A 25,944-nucleotide genomic window follows, 5' to 3' on the forward strand; every position below is an offset into this window, starting at 1 on the left:
CAGAGTAAAGCTCCCTCTACACTGTCCCATCAAAGACTCCCAGGGCAGGTACAGCACAGGTTAGATACAGAGTACAGCTCCCTCTACACTGTCCCATCAAACACTCCCGGGGCAGGTATAGCACGGGTTATATACAGAGTAATGCCCCCTCTACACTGTCCCATCAACAATTCACAGGGCAGGTGCAGCACGGGTTAGATACACAGTAAAACTCCCTCTACACTGTCCCATCAAACACTCCCAGGGCAGGTACAGCACGGGTTAGATACAGAGTAAAGCTCCCTCTAAACTGTCCCATCAAACACTCCCAGGACAGGTACAGCACAGTGTTAGATACAGAGTAAAGCTCCCTCTACACTGTCCCATCAAACACTCCCAGGGTAGGTACAGCACAGGTTAGATACAGAGTAAAGTTCCCTCAACACTATCACATCAAACACTCCCAGGGTAGGTACAGCACGGGTTAGGTACAGAGTAAAGTTCCCTCAACACTATCACATCAAACACTCTCAGGGTAGGTACAGCACGGGTTAGATACAGAGTAAAGTTCCCTCAACACTATCACATCAAACACTCCCAGGGTAGGTACAGCACGGGTTAGATACAAAGTAAAGTTCCCTCAACACTATCACATCAAACACTCCCAGGGTAGGTACAGCACGGGTTAGATACAGAGAAAAGCTCCCTCAACACTGTCCCATGAAACACTCCCAGGAAAGGTACAGCATGGGGTAGATACAGAGTAAATTTCACTCTACACTGTCCCATTAAACATTCCCAGGGCAGGGACAGCACAGGTTAGATACAGAGTAAATTTCCCTCTACACTGTCCCATCAAACACTCCCAGGGCAGGTACAGAACCGGCTAGATACAAAGTAAAGCTCCCTCTACACTGTCCCATCAAACACTCGCAGGTCACGTACAGCACAAGTTAGATACAGAGTAACGCTCCCTCTACAGTGTCCCATTAAACAGTTCCAGGGCAGGTACAGCACGGGTTAGATACAGGGTAAAGCTCCCTCAGCACTGTCCCATGAAACACTCCCAGGAAAGGTGCAGCATGGGGTAGATACAGAGTAAATTTCATTCTACACTGTCCCATTAAACATTCCCAGGGCAGGGACAGCGCGGGTTAGATACAGAGTAAAGCTCCCTCTACATTGTCCCATCAAACACTCCCAGGGCAGGTACAGCACGGGTTAGATACAGAGTAAAGCTGCCTCTACACTGTCCCATCAAACACTCCCAGGGCAGGAACAGCACGGGTTAGATACAGAGTAAAGCTCCCTCTACATTGTCCCATCAAACACTCCCAGGGCAGGTACAGCCCGGGTTAGATACAGAGTAAAGCTCCCTCTACACTGTCCCATCAAACACTCCCAGGGCAGGTACAGCACGGGTTAGATACAGAGTAAAGCTCCCTCTACAGTCTCATCAAACACTTCCAGGGCAGGTACAGAACCGGCTAGATACAGGGTGAATCTCCCTCTACACTGTCCCATCAAATACTCGCAGGGCAGGTACAGCACGGGTTAGATACAGAGTAAAGCTCCCTCTACACTGTCCCATCAAACACTCCCAGGGCAGGTACAGCACGGTTAGATACAGAGTAAAGCTCCATCTACACTGTCCCATCAAACACTCCCAGGGCAGGTCCAGCACGGGGTTAGATACAGAGTAAAGCTCCCTCTACAGTGTCCCATTAAACACTTCCAGGGCAGGTACAGCACCGGTTAGATACAGGGTAAAGCTCCCTCTACACTGTACCATTAAACACACCCAGGGCAGGTACCGCACGGGTTAGATACAGAGTAAAGCTCCCTCTACACTGTACCATTATACACACCCAGGGCAGGTCCAGCACGGGGTTAGCTACAGAGTAAAGCTCCCTCTACACTGTCCCATCAAACACTCCCAGGGCAGGTACAGCACGGGTTAGATACAGAGTAAAGCTCCCTCTACACTGTCCCATTAAACACTCCCAGGGCAGGTACAGCACAGGTTAGATACAGAGTAAAGCTCCCTCTACACTGTCCCATCAAACACTCCCAGGGCAGGTACAGCACGGGTTAGATACAGAGTAAAGCTCCCTCTACACTGTCCCATTAAACACTCCCAGGGCAGGTACAGCAGGGGTTAGATACAGGGTAAAGCTCCCCCTACACTGTCCCATCAAACACTCCCAGGGTAGGTACAGCACGGGTTAGATACAGAGTAAAGCTCCCTCTACACTGTCCCAACAAACACTCCCAGGGCAGGTACACCACGGGTTAGATATAGAGTAAAGCTCCCTCTACACTGTCCCAAAAAACACTCCCAGGGCAGGTACAGCACGGATTAGATACAGAGTAAAGCTTCCTCTACACTGTCCCATTAAACACACCCAGGGCAGGTACAGCAGGGGTTAGATACAGGGTAAAGCACCCCCTACACTGTCCCATCAAACACTCCCAGGGCAGGTACAGAACGGGATAGATACAGAGTAAAGCTCCCTCTACACTGTCCCATCAAACACTCCCAGGGCAGGTACAGCATGGGTTAGATACAGAGTAAAGCTCCCTCTACACTGTCCCATCAAACACACCCAGGGCAGGTACAGCACAGGTTAGATACAGAGTAACGCCCCCTCTACACTGTCCCATCAAAAATTCGCAGGGCAGGTGCAGCACGGGTTAGATACAGAGTAAAGCTCCCTCTACACTGTCCCATAAAACACTCCCAGGGCAGGGACAGCATGGGTTAGATACAGAGTAAAGCTCCCTCAACACTGTCCCATGAAACACTCCCAGGAAAGGTACAGCATGGGGTAGATACAGAGTAAATTTCACTCTACACTGTCCCATTGAACATTCCCAGGGCAGGTACAGCACAGGTTAGATACAGAGTAAAGTTCCCTCAACACTGTCCCATCAAACACGCCCAGGGCAGGTACAGCACGGGTTAGATACAGAGTAAAGCTCCCTCTACACTGTCCCATCAAACTCTCCCAGGGCAGGTACAGCACGGGTTAGATACAGAGTAAAGCTCCCTCTACACTGTCCCATCAAACACTCCCAGGGCAGGTACAGCACGGGTTAGATACAGAGTAAAGCTCCCTCTACACTGTCCCATCAAACACTCCCAGGGCAGGTACAGCACGGGGTTAGATACAGAGTAAAGCTCCCGCGACACTGTCCCATCAAACACTCCCAGGGCAGGTATAGCACGGGTTAGATACAGAGTAAAGCTCCCTCTACACTGTCGCAACAAACACTCCCAGGGCAGGTACAGCACGAGTTAGACACAGAGCAATGTCCCCTCTACAATGTCCACTCAAACACCCCTAAGGCAGGTTGAAGGGATAATTACTAGTCCTAGCCCCTTTAGGCATATTCCTCAGACGTTCACTTTCAACTAAAGTTTGAGGTAGCCGAACCCTAAAGACGTTTAATTGGGTCTAAAGCTCTGGACCATCTCTCTCTACAGGAATGGAACAACCTGAAAATGTTACCGTCCTCCAGGTAGCACTTTTAATAAGTTTAGCTAGACTGTAACGTTCCGGATATTATGACGGTCCGGAAAACTCACCCAGAATTCTGCAACTCCTCACCAAAGAGTGTACAGAAATTGAGTTTGCGAGTTTGATGCAGAAGTCTTATGTGAGACAATTCTAAAAATATATAGATTTTTTAAAGAACCGACATGTAATTTATAGTTGGTGAGTCAATCGCAACATTAGCAGTTCCAAAAAGAGAAAGCTTATAATTCTATTACCAGAGAACCTAACTTTCAAATCTTAACTTCGCTACAGATTTACAGTGCTTAAAGTTTATTCCGGATATCCACCAAAATCAAATACCTTTGATCCCTGAGGTACAAAGAGTTGGAGACTTACAGAGCCACCTCCGAAGCTGAGAATCGCTTTGCCCCTTTAAAGCGAGTCTACTATCCCATTTGAGAGTTCAATATTTATACCCTTTTCCAGTGGTATTTCCTTTAAGGATTTCTGCTGGTGTAAGCTAATTATCTCGAGTCATTTTTCTGCTGACACCTGCAATTCTTACAGTCACCTCAGCTGGTAGCATTACAGAATTATGTCTCTTCTCTAGGTGTTCTAAGTTTACCATAAAAAACGGTGTAACAGCAGTTGCGTTTTACTTGATGTCATTTTTACGAAGGTAGATGTTTGTGCTTCTTTACAAAGAGTAAATTAGAACACCTTAACCAGGGTGAACCATTGTCTTGTTCTGAAAGGTCAGCCTACCGGAGCCTTTAACCTTCTGTATCAATAAGGTTATTGATTCAGTGTCAACACCTATCTTATCTCAATAGCCAGAATGCTTTCACAGCTTTTTCATAGTTAGGTTTCTAGATTTCCAGATCCAGTTTATCATGTATTAATAAGGCGAGATTTATTTCATAGAATGGTGTCTTTTTCTGAATAGGTTATATCGCTTATTCCTTCACAAGGTAACGCACGGGTTAGATACAGAGTAAAGCTCCCCCTACACTGTCCCATCAAACACTCCCAGGGCAGGTACAGCACGGGTTAGATACAGAGTAAAGCTCCCTCTACACTGTCCCATCAATCACTCCCAGGGCAGGTACAGCACGGGTTAGATACAGAGTAAAGCTCCCTCTACACTGTCCCATCAAACACTCCCAGGGCAGGTACAGCACGGGTTAGATACAGAGTAAAGCTCCCTCTACACTGTCCCATCAATCACTCCCAGGGCAGGTACAGCACGGGTTAGATACAGAGTAAAGCTCCCTCTACACTGTCCCATCAAACACTCCCAGGGCAGGTACAGCACGGGTTAGATACAGAGTAAAGCTCCCTCTACACTGTCCCATCAAACACTCCCAGGGCAGGTACAGCACGGGTTAGATACAGAGTAAAGCTCCCTCTACACTGTCCCATCAAACACTCCCAGGGCAGGTACAGCACAGGTTAGATACAGAGCAAAGCTCCCTCTACACTGTCCCATCAAACACTCCCAGGGCAGGAACAGCACGGGTTAGATACAGAGTAAAGCTCCCTCTACACTCTCCCATCAAACACTCCCAGGGCAGGTACAGCACAGGTTAGATACAGAGCAAAGCTCCCTCTACACTGTCCCATCAAACACTCCCAGGGCAGGTACAGCACGGGGTTAGATACAGAGTAAAGCTCCCTCTACACTGTCCCATTAAACACTTCCAGGGCAGGTACAGCACCGGTTAGATACAGGGTAAAGCTCCCTCTGCACTGTACCATTAAACACACCCAGGGCAGGTACCGCATGGGTTAGATACAGAGTAAAGCTCCCTCTACACTGTACCATTATACACACCCAGGGCAGGTCCAGCACGGGGTTAGCTACAGAGTAAAGCTCCCTCTACACTGTCCCATCAAACACTCCCAGGGCAGGTACAGCACGGGTTAGATACAGAGTAAAGCTCCCTCTACACTGTCCCATAAAACGCTCCCAGGGCAGGTACAGCACAGGTTAGATACAGAGTAAAGCTCCCTCTACACTGTCCCATCAAACACTCCCAGGGCAGGTACAGCACGGGTTAGATACAGAGTAAAGCTCCCTCTACACTGTCCCATTAAACACTCCCAGGGCAGGTACAGCAGGGGTTAGATACAGGGTAAAGCTCCCCCTACACTGTCCCATCAAACACTCCCAGGGTAGGTACAGCAGGGGTTAGATACAGAGTAAAGCTCCCTCTACACTGTCCCATCAAACACTCCCAGGGCAGGTACAGCACGGGTTAGATACAGAGTAAAGCTCCCGCTACACTGTCCCATCAAACACTCCCAGGGCAGGTACAGCACGGGTCAGATACAGAGTAAAGCTCCCTCTAAACTGTCCCATCAAACACTCCCAGGACAGGTACAGCACGGGTTAGATACAGAGTAAAGCTCCCTCTACACTGTCCCATCAAACACTCCCAGGGCAGGTACAGCACGGGTTAGATACAGAGTAAAGCTCCCTCTGCACTGTCGATTAAACACTTCCAGGGCATGTACAGCACGGGTTAGATACAGAGTAAAGCTCCCTCAACACTATCACATCAAACACTCCCAGGGTGGGTACAGCACGGGTTAGATACAGAGTAAAGCTCCCTCAACACTGTCCCATGAAACACTCCCAGGAAAGGTACAGCATGGGGTAGATACAGAGTAAATTTCACTCTACACTGTCACATTGAACACTCCCAGGGCAGGTACAGCACAGGTTAGATACAGAGTAAAGTTCCCTCAACACTGTCCCATCAAACACGCCCAGGGCAGGTACAACACGGGTTAGATACAGAGTAAAGCTCCATCTACACAGTCCCATCAAACACTTCCAGGGCAGGTACAGAACCGGCTAGATACAGAGTAAAGCTCCCTCTACACTGTCCCATCAAACACTTCCAGGGCAGGTACAGCACGGGTTAGATACAGAGTAAAGCTCCCTCTACACTTTCCCATCAAACACTTACAGGGCAGGTACAGCACGGGTTAGATACAGAGTAAAGCTCCCTCTACACTGTCCCATCAAACACTTCCAGGGCAGGTACAGCACGGGTTAGATACAGAGTAAAGCTCCCTCTATACTGTCCCATCAAACACTTCCAGGGCAGGTACAGCATGGGTTAGATACAGAGTAAAGCTCCCTCTACATTGTCGCATCAAACACTCCCAGGACAGGTACAGCACAGGTTAAATACAGAGTAAAGCTCCTTCTACACTGTCCCATCAAACACTCCCAGGGCAGGTACAGCACGGGTTAGATACAGAGTAAAGCTCCCTCTACACTGTCCCATTAAACACTCCCAGGGCAGGTACAGCAGGGGTTAGATACAGGGTAAAGCTCCCCCTACACTGTCCCATCAAACACTCCCAGGGTAGGTACAGCAGGGGTTAGATACAGAGTAAAGCTCCCTCTACACTGTCCCAACAAACACTCCCAGGGCAGGTACACCACGGGTTAGATACAGAGTAAAGCTCCCTCTACACTGTCCCAAAAAACACTCCCAGGGCAGGTGCAGCACGGATTAGATACAGAGTAAAGCTCCCTCTACACTGTCCCATTAAACACACCCAGGGCAGGTACAGCAGGGGCTAGATACAGGGTAAAGCACCCCCTACACTGTCCCATCAAACACTCCCAGGGCAGGTACAGAACGGGATAGATACAGAGTAAAGCTCCCTCTACACTGTCCCATCAAACACTCCCAGGGCAGGTACAGCATGGGTTAGATACAGAGTAAAGCTCCCTCTACACTGACCCATCAAACACACCCAGGGCAGGTACAGCACAGGTTAGATACAGAGTAACGCCCCCTCTACACTGTCCCATCAAAAATTCGCAGGGCAGGTGCAGCACGGGTTAGATGCAGAGTAAAGCTCCCTCTACACTGTCCCATAAAACACTGCCAGGGCAGGGACAGAATGGGTTAGATACAGAGTAAAGTTCCCTCAACACTATCACATCAAACACTCCCAGGGTGGGTACAGCACGGGTTAGATACAGAGTAAAGCTCCCTCAACACTGTCCCATGAAACACTCCCAGGAAAGGTACAGCATGGGGTAGATACAGAGTAAATTTCACTCTACACTGTCACATTGAACACTCCCAGGGCAGGTACAGCACAGGTTAGATACAGAGTAAAGTTCCCTCAACACTGTCCCATCAAACACGCCCAGGGCAGGTACAACACGGGTTAGATACAGAGTAAAGTTCCATCTACACAGTCCCATCAAACACTTCCAGGGCAGGTACAGAACCGGCTAGATACAGAGTAAAGCTCCCTCTACACTGTACCATCAAACACACCCAGGGCAGGTGCCGCACGTGTTAGATACAGAGTAAAGCTCCCTCTACACTGTCCCATCAAACACTCCCAGGTCACGTACAGCACAAGTTAGATATAGAGTAAAGCTCCCTCTACAGTGTCCCATCAAACACTCCCAGGGAAGGTACAGCACGGGTTAGATACAGAGTTAAGCTCCCTCTACGCTGTCCCATCTAACACTCCCAGGTCAGGTACAGCACGCGTTAGATACAGAGTAAAGCTCCCTCTACACTGTCCCATCAAACACTCGCAGGGCAGGTACAGCACGGGTTAGATACAGAGTAAAGCTCCCTCTACACTGTCCCATCAAACACTCCCAGGGCAGGTACAGCACGGGTTAGATACAGAGTAAATCTCCCTCTACACTGTCCCATCAAACACTCCCAGGGCAGGTACAGCACGGGTTAGATACAGAGTAAAGCTCCCTCTACACTGTCCCATCAAACACTCCCAGGGCAGGTACAGCACGGTGTTAGATACAGAGTAAAGCTCCCTCTACACTGTCCCATCAAACACTCCCAGGGCAGGTATAGCACGGGTTAGATACAGAGTAAAGCTCCCTCTACACTGTCGCAACAAACACTCCCAGGGCAGGTACAGCACGGGTTAGATATAGAGTAAAGCTCCCTCTACACTGTCCCATCAAACACTCCCAGGGCAGGTACAGCACGGGTTAGATACAGAGTAAAGCTCCCTCTACACTGTCCCATCAAACACTCCCAGGGCAGGTACAGCACGGGTTAGATACAGAGTAAAGCTCCCGCTACACTGTCCCATCAAACACTCCCAGGGCAGGTACAGCACGGGTTAGATACAGAGTAAAGCTCCCTCTACACTGTCCCATCAAACACTCCCAGGACAGGTACAGCACGGGTTAGATACAGAGTAAAGCTCCCTCTACACTGTCCCATCAAACACTCCCAGAGCAGGTACAGCACAGGTTAGATACAGAGTAAAGCTCCCTCTACACTGTCCCATCAAACACTCCCAGGGCAGGTACAGCACGGGTTAGATACAGAGTAAAGCTCCCTCTACACTGTCGCAACAAACACTCCCAGGGCAGGTACAGCACGGGGTAGATACAGAGTAAATTTCCGCCGAGACTCTGCCATCAAACACTCTCAGATCAAGTAAAGCACATGTTACGTACAGATTAAAGCTCCCTCTGCACTGTCGATTAAACACTTCCAGGGCATGTACAGCACGGGTTAGATACAGAGTAAAGCTCCCTCTACACTGTCCCATCAAACACTTCCAGGGCAGGTACAGCACGGGTTAGATACAGAGTAAAGCTCCCTCTACACTTTCCCATCAAACACTTACAGGGCAGGTACAGCACGGGTTAGATACAGAGTAAAGCTCCCTCTACACTGTCCCATCAAACACTTCCAGGGCAGGTACAGCACGGGTTAGATACAGAGTAAAGCTCCCTCTACACTCTCCCATCAAACACTCCCAGGGCAGGTACAGCACGGGTTAGATACAGAGTAAAGCTCCCTCTACACTGTCCCATCAAACACTCCCAGGGCAGGTACAGCACGGGTTAGATACAGAGTAAAGCTCCCTCTACACTGTCCCATCAAACACTCCCAGGGCAGGTACAGTACGGGTTAGATACAGAGTAAAGCTCCCTCTACACTGTACCATCAAACACTCCCAGGGCAGGTACAGCACGGTTTAGATACAGAGTAAAGCTCACTCTACATTGTCCCATCAAACACTCCCAGGGCAGGTACAGCACGGTTTAGATACAGAGTAAAGCTCCCTCTACACTGTCTCATAAACACTCCCAGGGCAGGTACAGCACGGGTTAGATACAGAGTAAAGCTCCCTCTACACTGTCCCATCAAACACTCCCAGGGCAGGTACAGCACGGGTTAGATACAGAGTAAAGCTCCCTCTACACTGTCTCATAAACACTCCCAGGGCAGGTACAGCACGGGTTAGATACAGAGTAAATCTCCCTCTACACTGTCCCATCATACACACCCAGGGCAGGTACAGCTCGGGTTAGATACAGAGTAAAGCTCCCGCTACACTGTCCCATCAAACACTCCCAGGGCAGGTACAGCACGGGTTAGATACAGAGTAAAGCTCCCTCTACACTGTCCCATCAAACACTTCCAGGGCAGGTACAGCACGGGTTAGATACAGAGTAAAGGTCCCTCTACACTGTCCCATCAAACACTCCCAGGGCAGGTACAGCATGGGTTAGATACAGAGTAAAGCTCCCTTTACACTGTCCCATCAAACACTCCCAGGGCAGGTACAGCACGGGTTAGATACAGAGTAAAGCTCACTCTACACTGTCCCATCAAACACTCTCAGGGCAGGTACAGCACGGGTTAGATACAGAGTACAGCTCCCTCTACACTGTCCCATCAAACACTCCCAGGGCAGGTATAGCACAGGTTAGATACAGAGTAAAGCTCCCTCTACACTGTCCCATCAAACACTCCCAGGGCAGGTACAGCACGGGTTAGATACAGAGTAAAGCTCACTCTACACTGTCCCATCAAACACTCTCAGGGCAGGTACAGCACGGGTTAGATACAGAGTACAGCTCCCTCTACACTGTCCCATCAAACACTCCCAGGGCAGGTACAGCACGGGGTTAGATACAGAGTAAAGCTCCCTCTACACTGTCCGATCAAACACTCCCAGGGTAGGTACAGCACGGGTTAGATACAGAGTAAAGCTCCCTCTACACTGTCCCATCAAACACTCCCAGGGTAGGTACAGCACGGGTTAGATACAGAGTAAAGCTCCCTCTACACTGTCCCATCAAACACTCCCAGGGTAGGTACAGCACGGGTTAGATACAGAGTAAAGCTCCCTCTACACTGTCCCATCAAACACTCCCAGGGTAGGTACAGCACGGGTTAGATACAGAGTAAAGCTCCCTCTACACTGTCCCATCAAACACTCCCAGGGCAGGTACAGCACGGGTTAGATACAGAGTAAAGCTCCCTCTACACTGTTCCATCAAACACTCCCAGGGCAGGTACAGCACGGGTTAGATACAGAGTAAAGCTCCCTCTACACTGTCCCCATCAAACACTCCCAGGGCAGGTACAGCACGGGTTAGATACAGAGCAAAGCTCCCTCTACACTGTCCCATCAAACACTCCCAGGGCAGGTACAGCACGGGTGAGATACAGAGTAAAGCTCCCTCTAAACTGTCCCCATCAAACACTCCCAGGGCAGGTACAGCACGTGTTAGATACAGAGTAAAGCTCCCTCTATACTGTCCCATCAAACACTCCCAGGGCAGGTACAGCACGGGTTAGATACAGAGTAAAGCTCCCTCAACACTATCACATCAAACACTCCCAGGGTGGGTACAGCACGGGTTAGATACAGAGTAAAGCTCCCTCAACACTGTCCCATGAAACACTCCCAGGAAAGGTACAGCATGGGGTAGATACAGAGTAAATTTCACTCTACACTGTCACATTGAACACTCCCAGGGCAGGTACAGCACAGGTTAGATACAGAGTAAAGTTCCCTCAACACTGTCCCATCAAACACGCCCAGGGCAGGTACAACACGGGTTAGATACAGAGTAAAGCTCCATCTACACAGTCCCATCAAACACTTCCAGGGCAGGTACAGAACCGGCTAGATACAGAGTAAAGCTCCCTCTACACTGTCCCATCAAACACTTCCAGGGCAGGTACAGCACGGGTTAGATACAGAGTAAAGCTCCCTCTACACTTTCCCATCAAACACTTACAGGGCAGGTACAGCACGGGTTAGATACAGAGTAAAGCTCCCTCTACACTGTCCCATCAAACACTTCCAGGGCAGGTACAGCACGGGTTAGATACAGAGTAAAGCTCCCTCTATACTGTCCCATCAAACACTTCCAGGGCAGGTACAGCATGGGTTAGATACAGAGTAAAGCTCCCTCTACATTGTCGCATCAAACACTCCCAGGACAGGTACAGCACAGGTTAAATACAGAGTAAAGCTCCTTCTACACTGTCCCATCAAACACTCCCAGGGCAGGTACAGCAGGGGTTAGATACAGGGTAAAGCTCCCCCTACACTGTCCCATCAAACACTCCCAGGGTAGGTACAGCAGGGGTTAGATACAGAGTAAAGCTCCCTCTACACTGTCCCAACAAACACTCCCAGGGCAGGTACACCACGGGTTAGATACAGAGTAAAGCTCCCTCTACACTGTCCCAAAAAACACTCCCAGGGCAGGTGCAGCACGGATTAGATACAGAGTAAAGCTCCCTCTACACTGTCCCATTAAACACACCCAGGGCAGGTACAGCAGGGGCTAGATACAGGGTAAAGCACCCCCTACACTGTCCCATCAAACACTCCCAGGGCAGGTACAGAACGGGATAGATACAGAGTAAAGCTCCCTCTACACTGTCCCATCAAACACTTCCAGGGCAGGTACAGCACGGGTTAGATACAGAGTAAAGCTCCCTCTACACTTTCCCATCAAACACTTACAGGGCAGGTACAGCACGGGTTAGATACAGAGTAAAGCTCCCTCTACACTGTCCCATCAAACACTTCCAGGGCAGGTACAGCACGGGTTAGATACAGAGTAAAGCTCCCTCTACACTCTCCCATCAAACACTCCCAGGGCAGGTACAGCACGGGTTAGATACAGAGTAAAGCTCCCTCTACACTGTCCCATCAAACACTCCCAGGGCAGGTACAGCACGGGTTAGATACAGAGTAAAGCTCCCTCTACACTGTCCCATCAAACACTCCCAGGGCAGGTACAGTACGGGTTAGATACAGAGTAAAGCTCCCTCTACACTGTACCATCAAACACTCCCAGGGCAGGTACAGCACGGTTTAGATACAGAGTAAAGCTCACTCTACATTGTCCCATCAAACACTCCCAGGGCAGGTACAGCACGGTTTAGATACAGAGTAAAGCTCCCTCTACACTGTCTCATAAACACTCCCAGGGCAGGTACAGCACGGGTTAGATACAGAGTAAAGCTCCCTCTACACTGTCCCATCAAACACTCCCAGGGCAGGTACAGCACGGGTTAGATACAGAGTAAAGCTCCCTCTACACTGTCTCATAAACACTCCCAGGGCAGGTACAGCACGGGTTAGATACAGAGTAAATCTCCCTCTACACTGTCCCATCATACACACCCAGGGCAGGTACAGCTCGGGTTAGATACAGAGTAAAGCTCCCGCTACACTGTCCCATCAAACACTCCCAGGGCAGGTACAGCACGGGTTAGATACAGAGTAAAGCTCCCTCTACACTGTCCCATCAAACACTTCCAGGGCAGGTACAGCACGGGTTAGATACAGAGTAAAGGTCCCTCTACACTGTCCCATCAAACACTCCCAGGGCAGGTACAGCATGGGTTAGATACAGAGTAAAGCTCCCTTTACACTGTCCCATCAAACACTCCCAGGGCAGGTACAGCACGGGTTAGATACAGAGTAAAGCTCACTCTACACTGTCCCATCAAACACTCTCAGGGCAGGTACAGCACGGGTTAGATACAGAGTACAGCTCCCTCTACACTGTCCCATCAAACACTCCCAGGGCAGGTATAGCACAGGTTAGATACAGAGTAAAGCTCCCTCTACACTGTCCCATCAAACACTCCCAGGGCAGGTACAGCACGGGTTAGATACAGAGTAAAGCTCACTCTACACTGTCCCATCAAACACTCTCAGGGCAGGTACAGCACGGGTTAGATACAGAGTACAGCTCCCTCTACACTGTCCCATCAAACACTCCCAGGGCAGGTACAGCACGGGGTTAGATACAGAGTAAAGCTCCCTCTACACTGTCCGATCAAACACTCCCAGGGTAGGTACAGCACGGGTTAGATACAGAGTAAAGCTCCCTCTACACTGTCCCATCAAACACTCCCAGGGTAGGTACAGCACGGGTTAGATACAGAGTAAAGCTCCCTCTACACTGTCCCATCAAACACTCCCAGGGTAGGTACAGCACGGGTTAGATACAGAGTAAAGCTCCCTCTACACTGTCCCATCAAACACTCCCAGGGTAGGTACAGCACGGGTTAGATACAGAGTAAAGCTCCCTCTACACTGTCCCATCAAACACTCCCAGGGCAGGTACAGCACGGGTTAGATACAGAGTAAAGCTCCCTCTACACTGTTCCATCAAACACTCCCAGGGCAGGTACAGCACGGGTTAGATACAGAGTAAAGCTCCCTCTACACTGTCCCCATCAAACACTCCCAGGGCAGGTACAGCACGGGTTAGATACAGAGCAAAGCTCCCTCTACACTGTCCCATCAAACACTCCCAGGGCAGGTACAGCACGGGTGAGATACAGAGTAAAGCTCCCTCTAAACTGTCCCCATCAAACACTCCCAGGGCAGGTACAGCACGTGTTAGATACAGAGTAAAGCTCCCTCTATACTGTCCCATCAAACACTCCCAGGGCAGGTACAGCACGGGTTAGATACAGAGTAAAGCTCCCTCAACACTATCACATCAAACACTCCCAGGGTGGGTACAGCACGGGTTAGATACAGAGTAAAGCTCCCTCAACACTGTCCCATGAAACACTCCCAGGAAAGGTACAGCATGGGGTAGATACAGAGTAAATTTCACTCTACACTGTCACATTGAACACTCCCAGGGCAGGTACAGCACAGGTTAGATACAGAGTAAAGTTCCCTCAACACTGTCCCATCAAACACGCCCAGGGCAGGTACAACACGGGTTAGATACAGAGTAAAGCTCCATCTACACAGTCCCATCAAACACTTCCAGGGCAGGTACAGAACCGGCTAGATACAGAGTAAAGCTCCCTCTACACTGTCCCATCAAACACTTCCAGGGCAGGTACAGCACGGGTTAGATACAGAGTAAAGCTCCCTCTACACTTTCCCATCAAACACTTACAGGGCAGGTACAGCACGGGTTAGATACAGAGTAAAGCTCCCTCTACACTGTCCCATCAAACACTTCCAGGGCAGGTACAGCACGGGTTAGATACAGAGTAAAGCTCCCTCTATACTGTCCCATCAAACACTTCCAGGGCAGGTACAGCATGGGTTAGATACAGAGTAAAGCTCCCTCTACATTGTCGCATCAAACACTCCCAGGACAGGTACAGCACAGGTTAAATACAGAGTAAAGCTCCTTCTACACTGTCCCATCAAACACTCCCAGGGCAGGTACAGCAGGGGTTAGATACAGGGTAAAGCTCCCCCTACACTGTCCCATCAAACACTCCCAGGGTAGGTACAGCAGGGGTTAGATACAGAGTAAAGCTCCCTCTACACTGTCCCAACAAACACTCCCAGGGCAGGTACACCACGGGTTAGATACAGAGTAAAGCTCCCTCTACACTGTCCCAAAAAACACTCCCAGGGCAGGTGCAGCACGGATTAGATACAGAGTAAAGCTCCCTCTACACTGTCCCATTAAACACACCCAGGGCAGGTACAGCAGGGGCTAGATACAGGGTAAAGCACCCCCTACACTGTCCCATCAAACACTCCCAGGGCAGGTACAGAACGGGATAGATACAGAGTAAAGCTCCCTCTACACTGTCCCATCAAACACTCCCAGGGCAGGTACAGCATGGGTTAGATACAGAGTAAAGCTCCCTCTACACTGACCCATCAAACACACCCAGGGCAGGTACAGCACAGGTTAGATACAGAGTAACGCCCCCTCTACACTGTCCCATCAAAAATTCGCAGGGCAGGTGCAGCACGGGTTAGATGCAGAGTAAAGCTCCCTCTACACTGTCCCATAAAACACTGCCAGGGCAGGGACAGAATGGGTTAGATACAGAGTAAAGTTCCCTCAACACTATCACATCAAACACTCCCAGGGTGGGTACAGCACGGGTTAGATACAGAGTAAAGCTCCCTCAACACTGTCCCATGAAACACTCCCAGGAAAGGTACAGCATGGGGTAGATACAGAGTAAATTTCACTCTACACTGTCACATTGAACACTCCCAGGGCAGGTACAGCACAGGTTAGATACAGAGTAAAGTTCCCTCAACACTGTCCCATCAAACACGCCCAGGGCAGGTACAACACGGGTTAGATACAGAGTAAAGCTCCATCTACACAGTCCCATCAAACACTTCCAGGGCAGGTACAGAACCGGCTAGATACAGAGTAAAGCTCCCTCTACACTGTACCATCAAACACACCCAGGGCAGGTGCCGCACGTGTTAGATACAGAGTAAAGCTCCCTCTACACTGTCCCATCAAACACTCCCAGGTCACGTACAGCACAAGTTAGATATAGAGTAAAGCTCCCTCTACAGTGTCCCATCAAACACTCCCAGGGAAGGTACAGCACGGGTTAGATACAGAGTTAAGCTCCCTCTACGCTGTCCCATCTAACACTCCCAGGTCAGGTACAGCACGCGTTAGATACAGAGTAAAGCTCCCTCTACACTGTCCCATCAAACACTCGCAGGGCAGGTACAGCACGGGTTAGATACAGAGTAAAGCTCCCTCTACACTGTCCCATCAAACACTCCCAGGGCAGGTACAGCACGGGTTAGATACAGAGTAAATCTCCCTCTACACTGTCCCATCAAACACTCCCAGGGCAGGTACAGCACGGGTTAGATACAGAGTAAAGCTCCCTCTACACTGTCCCATCAAACACTCCCAGGGCAGGTACAGCACGGTGTTAGATACAGAGTAAAGCTCCCTCTACACTGTCCCATCAAACACTCCCAGGGCAGGTATAGCACGGGTTAGATACAGAGTAAAGCTCCCTCTACACTGTCGCAACAAACACTCCCAGGGCAGGTACAGCACGGGTTAGATATAGAGTAAAGCTCCCTCTACACTGTCCCATCAAACACTCCCAGGGCAGGTACAGCACGGGTTAGATACAGAGTAAAGCTCCCTCTACACTGTCCCATCAAACACTCCCAGGGCAGGTACAGCACGGGTTAGATACAGAGTAAAGCTCCCGCTACACTGTCCCATCAAACACTCCCAGGGCAGGTACAGCACGGGTTAGATACAGAGTAAAGCTCCCTCTACACTGTCCCATCAAACACTCCCAGGACAGGTACAGCACGGGTTAGATACAGAGTAAAGCTCCCTCTACACTGTCCCATCAAACACTCCCAGAGCAGGTACAGCACAGGTTAGATACAGAGTAAAGCTCCCTCTACACTGTCCCATCAAACACTCCCAGGGCAGGTACAGCACGGGTTAGATACAGAGTAAAGCTCCCTCTACACTGTCGCAACAAACACTCCCAGGGCAGGTACAGCACGGGGTAGATACAGAGTAAATTTCCGCCGAGACTCTGCCATCAAACACTCTCAGATCAAGTAAAGCACATGTTACGTACAGATTAAAGCTCCCTCTGCACTGTCGATTAAACACTTCCAGGGCATGTACAGCACGGGTTAGATACAGAGTAAAGCTCCCTCTACACTGTCCCATCAAACACTTCCAGGGCAGGTACAGCACGGGTTAGATACAGAGTAAAGCTCCCTCTACACTTTCCCATCAAACACTTACAGGGCAGGTACAGCACGGGTTAGATACAGAGTAAAGCTCCCTCTACACTGTCCCATCAAACACTTCCAGGGTAGGTACAGCACGGGTTAGATACAGAGTAAAGCTCCCTCTACACTGTTCCATCAAACACTCCCAGGGCAGGTACAGCACGGGTTAGATACAGAGTAAAGCTCCCTCTACACTGTCCCCATCAAACACTCCCAGGGCAGGTACAGCACGGGTTAGATACAGAGCAAAGCTCCCTCTACACTGTCCCATCAAACACTCCCAGGGCAGGTACAGCACGGGTGAGATACAGAGTAAAGCTCCCTCTAAACTGTCCCCATCAAACACTCCCAGGGCAGGTAAAGCACGTGTTAGATACAGAGTAAAGCTCCCTCTATACTGTCCCATCAAACACTCCCAGGGCAGGTACAGCACGGGTTAGATACAGAGTAAAGCTCCCTCTACACTGTCCCATCAAACACTCCCAGGGCAGGTACAGCACGGTTTAGATACAGAGTAAAGCTCCCTCTACACTGTCCCATCAAATACTCCCAGGGCAGGTACAGCACGGGTTAGATACAGAGTAAAGCTCCCTCTATACTGTCCCATCAAACACTCCCAGGGCAGGTACAGCACGGGTTAGATACAGAGTAAAGCTCCCGCTACACTGTCCCATCAAACACTCCCAGGGCAGGTACAGCACGGGTTAGATACAGAGTAAAGTTCCCTCAACACTGTCCCATCAAACACGCCCAGGGCAGGTACAACACGGGTTAGATACAGAGTAAAGCTCCATCTACACAGTCCCATCAAACACTTCCAGGGCAGGTACAGAACCGGCTAGATACAGAGTAAAGCTCCCTCTACACTGTACCATCAAACACTCCCAGGGCAGGTGCCGCACGTGTTAGATACAGAGTAAAGCTCCCTCTACACTGTCCCATCAAACACTCCCAGGTCACGTACAGCACAAGTTAGATATAGAGTAAAGCTCCCTCTACAGTGTCCCATCAAACACTCCCAGGGAAGATACAGCACGTGTTAGATACAGAGTTAAGCTCCCTCTACGCTGTCCCATCTAACACTCCCAGGTCAGGTACAGCACGCGTTAGATACAGAGTAAAGCTCCCTCTACACTGTCCCATCAAACACTCGCAGGGCAGGTACAGCACGGGTTAGATACAGAGTAAAGCTCCCTCTACACTGTCCCATCAAACACTCCCAGGGCAGGTACAGCACGGGTTAGATACAGAGTAAATCTCCCTCTACACTGTCCCATCAAACACTCCCAGGGCAGGTACAGCACGGGTTAGATACAGAGTAAAGCTCCCTCTACACTGTCCCATCAAACACTCCCAGGGCAGGTACAGCACGGTGTTAGATACAGAGTAAAGCTCCCTCTACACTGTCCCATCAAACACTCCCAGGGCAGGTATAGCACGGGTTAGATACAGAGTAAAGCTCCCACTACACTGTCGCAACAAACACTCCCAGGGCAGGTACAGCACGGGTTAGATATAGAGTAAAGCTCCCTCGACACTGTCCCATCAAACACTCCCAGGGCAGGTACAGCACGGGTTAGATACAGAGTAAAGCTCCCTCTACACTGTCCCATCAAACACTCCCAGGGCAGGTACAGCACGGGTTAGATACAGAGTAAAGCTCCCGCTACACTGTCCCATCAAACACTCCCAGGGCAGGTACAGCACGGGTTAGATACAGAGTAAAGCTCCCTCTACACTGTCCCATCAAACACTCCCAGGACAGGTACAGCACGGGTTAGATACAGAGTAAAGCTCCCTCTACACTGTCCCATCAAACACTCCCAGAGCAGGTACAGCACAGGTTAGATACAGAGTAAAGCTCCCTCTACACTGTCCCATCAAACACTCCCAGGGCAGGTACAGCACGGGTTAGATACAGAGTAAAGCTCCCTCTACACTGTCGCAACAAACACTCCCAGGGCAGGTACAGCACGGGGTAGATACAGAGTAAATTTCCGCCGAGACTCTGCCATCAAACACTCTCAGATCAAGTAAAGCACATGTTACGTACAGATTAAAGCTCCCTCTGCACTGTCGATTAAACACTTCCAGTGCATGTACAGCACGGGTTAGATACAGAGTAAAGCTCCCTCTACACTGTCCCATCAAACACTTCCAGGGCAGGTACAGCACGGGTTAGATACAGAGTAAAGCTCCCTCTACACTTTCCCATCAAACACTTACAGGGCAGGTACAGCACGGGTTAGATACAGAGTAAAGCTCCCTCTACACTGTCCCATCAAACACTTCCAGGGCAGGTACAGCACGGGTTAGATACAGAGTAAAGCTCCCTCTACACTCTCCCATCAAACACTCCCAGGGCAGGTACAGCACGGGTTAGATACAGAGTAAAGCTCCCTCTACACTGTCCCATCAAACACTCCCAGGGCAGGTACAGTACGGGTTAGATACAGAGTAAAGCTCCCTCTACACTGTCCCATCAAACAGTCCCAGGGCAGGTACAGCACGGTTTAGATACAGAGTAAAGCTCACTCTACATTGTCCCATCAAACACTCCCAGGGCAGGTACAGCACGGTTTAGATACAGAGTAAAGCTCCCTCTACAGTGCCCCATCAAACACTCCCAGGGCAGGTCCAGCACGGGTTAGATACAGAGTAAAGCTCCCTCTACACTGTCTCATAAACACTCCCAGGGCAGGTACAGCACGGGTTAGATACAGAGTAAAGCTCCCTCTACACTGTTCCATCAAACACTCCCAGGGCAGGTACAGCACGGGTTAGATACAGAGTAAAGCTCCCTCTACACTGTCCCCATCAAACACTCCCAGGGCAGGTACAGCACGGGTTAGATACAGAGCAAAGCTCCCTCTACACTGTCCCATCAAACACTCCCAGGGCAGGTACAGCACGGGTTAGATACAGAGTAAAGCTCCCTCTACACTGTCCCCATCAAACACTCCCAGGGCAGGTACAGCACGTGTTAGATACAGAGTAAAGCTCCCTCTATACTGTCCCATCAAACACTCCCAGGGCAGGTACAGCACGGGTTAGATACAGAGTAAAGCTCCCTCTACACTGTCCCATCAAACACTCCCAGGGCAGGTACAGCACGGTTTAGATACAGAGTAAAGCTCCCTCTACACTGTCCCATCAAATACTCCCAGGGCAGGTACAGCACGGGTTAGATACAGAGTAAAGCTCCCTCTACACTGTCCCATCAAGCACTCCCAGGTCACGTACAGCACGGGTTAGATACAGAGTAAAGCTCCCTCAGCACTGTCCCATGAAACACTCCCAGGAAAGGTGCAGCATGGGGTAGATAGAGTAAATTTCATTCTACACTGTCCCATTAAACATTCCCAGGGCAGGTACGGCACAGGTTAGATACAGAGTAAAGCTCCCTCTACACTGTCCCATCAAACACTCTCAGGGCAGGTACAACACGGGTTAGATACAGAGTAAAGCTCCCTCCACACTGTCCCTTCAAACACTCCCAGGGCAGGTACAGCACGGGTTAGATACAGAGTAAATCTCCCTCTACACTGTCCCATCAAACACTCCCAGGGCAGGTACAGCACGGGTTAGATACAGAGTAAAGCTCCCTCTACACTGTCCCATCAAACACTCTCAGGGCAGGTACAACACGGGTTAGATACAGAGTAAAGCTCCCTCTACACTGTCCCATCAAACACTCCCAGGGCAGGTACAGCACGGGTTAGATACAGAGTAAAGCTCACTCTACACTGTCCCATCAAACACTCCCAGGGCAGCTACAGCACGGGTTAGATACAGAGTAAAGCTCCCTCTACGCTGTCCCATCAAACACTCTCAGGGCAGGTACAGCACGGGTTAGATACAGAGTAAAGCTCCCTCTACGCTGTCCCATCAAACACCCTCAGGGCAGGTACAGCACGGGTTAGATACAGAGTAAAGCTCCCTCTACACTGTCCCATCAAACACTCCCACGGCAGGTACAGCACGGGTTAGATACAGAGTAAAGCTCCCTCTACACTGTCCCATCAAACACTCCCAGGGCAGGTACAGCACGGGTTAGATACAGAGTAAAGCTCCCTCTACACTGTCCCATCAAACACTCCCAGGGCAGGTACAGCACGGGTTAGATACAGAGTAAAGCTCCCTCTACAATGTCCCATCAAACACTCCAAGGGCAGGTACAGCATGGGTTAGATACAGAGTAAAGCTCCCTCTACACTGTCCCATCAAAAACTCCCAGGGCAGGTGCAGCACGGGTTCAATACAGAGTAAAGCTCCCTCTCCACTGTCCCATCAAACACTCCCAGGTCAGGTACAGCACGGGTTAGATACAGAGTAAAGCTCCCTCTACACTGTCCCATCAAAAACTCCCAGGGCAGGTACAGCACGGGTTAGATACAGAGTAAAGCTCCCTCTACACTGCCCCATCAAACACTCCCAGGGCAGGTACAGCAGGGGTTAGATACAGAGTAAAGCTCCCTCTACACTGTCCCATCAAACACTCCCAGGGCAGGTACAGCACCTGTTAGATACAGAGTAAAGCTCCCTCTACACTGTCCCATCAAACACTCCCAGGGCAGGTACAGCACGGGTTAGATACAGAGTAAAGCTCCCTCTACACTGTCCCATCAAACACTCCCAGGGCAGGTACAGCACGGGTTAGATTCAGAGTAAAGCTCCCTCTACACTGCCCCATCAAACACTCCCAGGGCAGGTACAGCACGGGTTAGATACAGAGTAAAGCTCCCTCTACGCTGTCCCATCAAACACTCTCAGGGCAGGTACAGCACGGTTAGATATAGAATTAAGCTCTGTCTCGACGGTCCCATCAAACATACCCAAGGCAGGTCCAGCGCGGGTAAGATACAGAGTAAGGATCCCTCTACACTGTCCCATCAAACACTCCCAGGTCAGGTACAGCACGAGTTTAGATACAGAGTAAAGCTCCCTCGACACTGTCCCATCAAACACTCCCAGGGCAGGTACAGCACGGGTTAGATACAGAGTAAAGCTCCCTCTACACTGTCCCATCAAACACTCCCAGGGCAGGTCCAGCACGGGGTTAGATACAGAGTAAAGCTCCCTCTACACTGTGCCATTAAACACTTCCAGGGCAGGTACAGCACCGGTTAGATACAGAGTAAAGCTCCCTCTACACTGTACCATTAAACACAGCCAGGGCAGGTACCGCACGGGTTAGATACAGAGTAAAGCTCCCTCTACACTGTCCCATCAAACACTCCCAGGGCAGGTACAGCACGGGTTAGATACAGAGTAAAGCTCCCTCTACACTGTCCCATCAAACACTCTCAGGGCAGGTACAGCACGGTTAGATACAGAGTAAAGCTCCCTCTACACTGTCCCATCAAACACTCCCAGGGCACGTACAGCACGGGTTAGATACAGAGTAAAGCTCCCTCTACACTGTCCCATCAAACACTCCCAGGGCAGGTACAGCACGGGTTAGATACAGAGTAAAGCTCCCTCTACACTGTCCCATCAAACACTCCCAGGGCACGTACAGCACGGGTTAGATACAGAGTAAAGCTCCCTCTACACTCTCCCATCAAACACTCCCAGGGCAGGTACAGCACGGGTTAGATACAGAGTAAAGCTCCCTCTACACTGTCCCATCAAACACTCCCAGGGCAGGTACAGCACGGGTTAGATACAGAGTAAAGCTCCCTCTACACTGTCCCATCAAACACTCCCAGGGCAGGTACAGTACGGGTTAGATACAGAGTAAAGCTCCCTCTACACTGTACCATCAAACACTCCCAGGGCAGGTACAGCACGGTTTAGATACAGAGTAAAGCTCACTCTACATTGTCCCATCAAACACTCCCAGGGCAGGTACAGCACGGTTTAGATACAGAGTAAAGCTCCCTCTACACTGTCTCATAAACACTCCCAGGGCAGGTACAGCACGGGTTAGATACAGAGTAAAGCTCCCTCTACACTGTCCCATCAAACACTCCCAGGGCAGGTACAGCACGGGTTAGATACAGAGTAAAGCTCCCTCTACACTGTCTCATAAACACTCCCAGGGCAGGTACAGCACGGGTTAGATACAGAGTAAATCTCCCTCTACACTGTCCCATCATACACACCCAGGGCAGGTACAGCTCGGGTTAGATACAGAGTAAAGCTCCCGCTACACTGTCCCATCAAACACTCCCAGGGCAGGTACAGCACGGGTTAGATACAGAGTAAAGCTCCCTCTACACTGTCCCATCAAACACTTCCAGGGCAGGTACAGCACGGGTTAGATACAGAGTAAAGGTCCCTCTACACTGTCCCATCAAACACTCCCAGGGCAGGTACAGCATGGGTTAGATACAGAGTAAAGCTCCCTTTACACTGTCCCATCAAACACTCCCAGGGCAGGTACAGCACGGGTTAGATACAGAGTAAAGCTCACTCTACACTGTCCCATCAAACACTCTCAGGGCAGGTACAGCACGGGTTAGATACAGAGTACAGCTCCCTCTACACTGTCCCATCAAACACTCCCAGGGCAGGTATAGCACAGGTTAGATACAGAGTAAAGCTCCCTCTACACTGTCCCATCAAACACTCCCAGGGCAGGTACAGCACGGGTTAGATACAGAGTAAAGCTCACTCTACACTGTCCCATCAAACACTCTCAGGGCAGGTACAGCACGGGTTAGATACAGAGTACAGCTCCCTCTACACTGTCCCATCAAACACTCCCAGGGCAGGTACAGCACGGGGTTAGATACAGAGTAAAGCTCCCTCTACACTGTCCGATCAAACACTCCCAGGGTAGGTACAGCACGGGTTAGATACAGAGTAAAGCTCCCTCTACACTGTCCCATCAAACACTCCCAGGGTAGGTACAGCACGGGTTAGATACAGAGTAAAGCTCCCTCTACACTGTCCCATCAAACACTCCCAGGGTAGGTACAGCACGGGTTAGATACAGAGTAAAGCTCCCTCTACACTGTCCCATCAAACACTCCCAGGGTAGGTACAGCACGGGTTAGATACAGAGTAAAGCTCCCTCTACACTGTCCCATCAAACACTCCCAGGGCAGGTACAGCACGGGTTAGATACAGAGTAAAGCTCCCTCTACACTGTTCCATCAAACACTCCCAGGGCAGGTACAGCACGGGTTAGATACAGAGTAAAGCTCCCTCTACACTGTCCCCATCAAACACTCCCAGGGCAGGTACAGCACGGGTTAGATACAGAGCAAAGCTCCCTCTACACTGTCCCATCAAACACTCCCAGGGCAGGTACAGCACGGGTGAGATACAGAGTAAAGCTCCCTCTAAACTGTCCCCATCAAACACTCCCAGGGCAGGTACAGCACGTGTTAGATACAGAGTAAAGCTCCCTCTATACTGTCCCATCAAACACTCCCAGGGCAGGTACAGCACGGGTTAGATACAGAGTAAAGCTCCCTCAACACTATCACATCAAACACTCCCAGGGTGGGTACAGCACGGGTTAGATACAGAGTAAAGCTCCCTCAACACTGTCCCATGAAACACTCCCAGGAAAGGTACAGCATGGGGTAGATACAGAGTAAATTTCACTCTACACTGTCACATTGAACACTCCCAGGGCAGGTACAGCACAGGTTAGATACAGAGTAAAGTTCCCTCAACACTGTCCCATCAAACACGCCCAGGGCAGGTACAACACGGGTTAGATACAGAGTAAAGCTCCATCTACACAGTCCCATCAAACACTTCCAGGGCAGGTACAGAACCGGCTAGATACAGAGTAAAGCTCCCTCTACACTGTCCCATCAAACACTTCCAGGGCAGGTACAGCACGGGTTAGATACAGAGTAAAGCTCCCTCTACACTTTCCCATCAAACACTTACAGGGCAGGTACAGCACGGGTTAGATACAGAGTAAAGCTCCCTCTACACTGTCCCATCAAACACTTCCAGGGCAGGTACAGCACGGGTTAGATACAGAGTAAAGCTCCCTCTATACTGTCCCATCAAACACTTCCAGGGCAGGTACAGCATGGGTTAGATACAGAGTAAAGCTCCCTCTACATTGTCGCATCAAACACTCCCAGGACAGGTACAGCACAGGTTAAATACAGAGTAAAGCTCCTTCTACACTGTCCCATCAAACACTCCCAGGGCAGGTACAGCAGGGGTTAGATACAGGGTAAAGCTCCCCCTACACTGTCCCATCAAACACTCCCAGGGTAGGTACAGCAGGGGTTAGATACAGAGTAAAGCTCCCTCTACACTGTCCCAACAAACACTCCCAGGGCAGGTACACCACGGGTTAGATACAGAGTAAAGCTCCCTCTACACTGTCCCAAAAAACACTCCCAGGGCAGGTGCAGCACGGATTAGATACAGAGTAAAGCTCCCTCTACACTGTCCCATTAAACACACCCAGGGCAGGTACAGCAGGGGCTAGATACAGGGTAAAGCACCCCCTACACTGTCCCATCAAACACTCCCAGGGCAGGTACAGAACGGGATAGATACAGAGTAAAGCTCCCTCTACACTGTCCCATCAAACACTCCCAGGGCAGGTACAGCATGGGTTAGATACAGAGTAAAGCTCCCTCTACACTGACCCATCAAACACACCCAGGGCAGGTACAGCACAGGTTAGATACAGAGTAACGCCCCCTCTACACTGTCCCAT

At 50.2% G+C, this 25,944-nt stretch overlaps 1 protein-coding gene across 1 annotated transcript in view; it reads right to left on the reverse strand.

The window, feature by feature from the left end:
• Positions 1 to 25,944, reverse strand: part of LOC147091310 (protein Wnt-4-like) — a 98,481-nt gene that overhangs the window by 9,701 nt on the left and 62,836 nt on the right. The window lies entirely within an intron of this gene.

The sequence above is a fragment of the Somniosus microcephalus genome, unplaced genomic scaffold, assembly GCF_052327205.1.
Source record: "Somniosus microcephalus isolate GS21.2 unplaced genomic scaffold, FLI_Smic_1.0 unresolved_chr3, whole genome shotgun sequence".
Lineage (NCBI taxonomy): Eukaryota > Metazoa > Chordata > Chondrichthyes > Squaliformes > Somniosidae > Somniosus > Somniosus microcephalus.